The following is a 1,227-nucleotide window of genomic DNA, read 5'->3' on the forward strand; positions in this document are numbered from 1 at the left end:
ATGTGTAGTCTTGGAAGTGGTGAAACCCAAACCTTATACACACAGTGACATGCAGAGAATATTACTGCAAAGAGAGGCTTTCTGGACTTTTGTATTAAAAACAGAATATCCCACTGGTCTCAATGCTGCCCTTGATTTATCATGTTTTTTAGGAGAATGAATCTACACCCTCCTATATCCCTGCCTGTTATTATGTTCCTTAAACCCTTCATGAGATTCTCTATTCTTAATATACTTTGTTCTATACTCTTCCACATATTTACCCTCTTTGTAAATAGCTGGTTGCCAACTTATGATATACTTACCTTTTCTTCTGGTCAGTTGGCTGCCCAAACCGGATATGCACTTTGTATTTATAGAGGAAGCTTCCAATTAACTAGTAAGACTGACTTGTCCATGTAAAAGAATCAGTGTGTAGGAGCTGTGTGAGCCATTTTGGTGAGTTATTGATATATAGTATTCAGGATGACCACCTTTATTTTGGACTGTTGATTTGTTTATTGAACATTAACTATATTTAATATTTGTTATTATGTTTAAATTGACAGAATGTTTTGGATACCCTTGTGGTGCATTGAATTGCAGAAGTTCATTGAATATTGAAGACTGTATGTATTATTTCACAATTTTATTAAGTTGTATTTAAATCATTTGTGAGACTTTTTGGAGTTTCTTGTTTCCTATTATATTGTATTTGTTATTGTTGATAGGAGATTGAGAAAGATCACTCGAAACGAACGCAGATAGACTCGAGAAGTGTTCGTCCTTGTTCCTGTGCTGTATACCTGCTAGCACCTGCTGGAAAACAAATATTAAATTACATCTTTGATATTTGAAATGTATTACATCTTTATATTTTTGTGAACTTTTTCAGCAATTTATTTTGTATTTACTATACTCTATTTGCTGTACCCCATAGTCTACAAGCAAAACTGTATATACAGCCTTTGCTCTTTGAGTAAACTAATCAGGACCTCATCTCAGTCTGGCCATTTTTCAATCTTTTTTCCAAAGTATTTATTTGAGAAATTTCTGTTTTGCTCCTTGTAAACCTTGCTGGATTTGGTATATACATCATTGTGTTTTTTTTTTTGTGTGTGTGTGTGTGTGTGTATGTTTTTTTTGGGTGGGGAAATTGATGTCTTGCATTAAACAATTCTGTATACATTCATTATCAACTGTTGTGGGCCAAATTTAAAGATCACTGTATTCTTGAAATCATTGCAT

At 33.4% G+C, this 1,227-nt stretch overlaps 1 long non-coding RNA gene across 1 annotated transcript; it reads left to right on the top strand.

Annotated features, from left to right (window-relative positions):
* Positions 1-338: 338 nt before the first annotated feature.
* On the top strand, positions 339-743 carry LOC107114172. The gene is made up of 3 exons (XR_001482642.1): positions 339-438; positions 549-608; positions 711-743. It is a non-coding gene; the product is annotated as an uncharacterized LOC107114172 (long non-coding RNA).
* The last annotated feature ends 484 nt before the right edge of the window (positions 744-1,227 follow it).

The sequence above is a fragment of the Gekko japonicus genome, unplaced genomic scaffold (assembly GCF_001447785.1).
Source record: "Gekko japonicus isolate JY-2015 unplaced genomic scaffold, Gekko_japonicus_V1.1 scaffold2748, whole genome shotgun sequence".
Classification (NCBI taxonomy): domain Eukaryota; kingdom Metazoa; phylum Chordata; class Lepidosauria; order Squamata; family Gekkonidae; genus Gekko; species Gekko japonicus.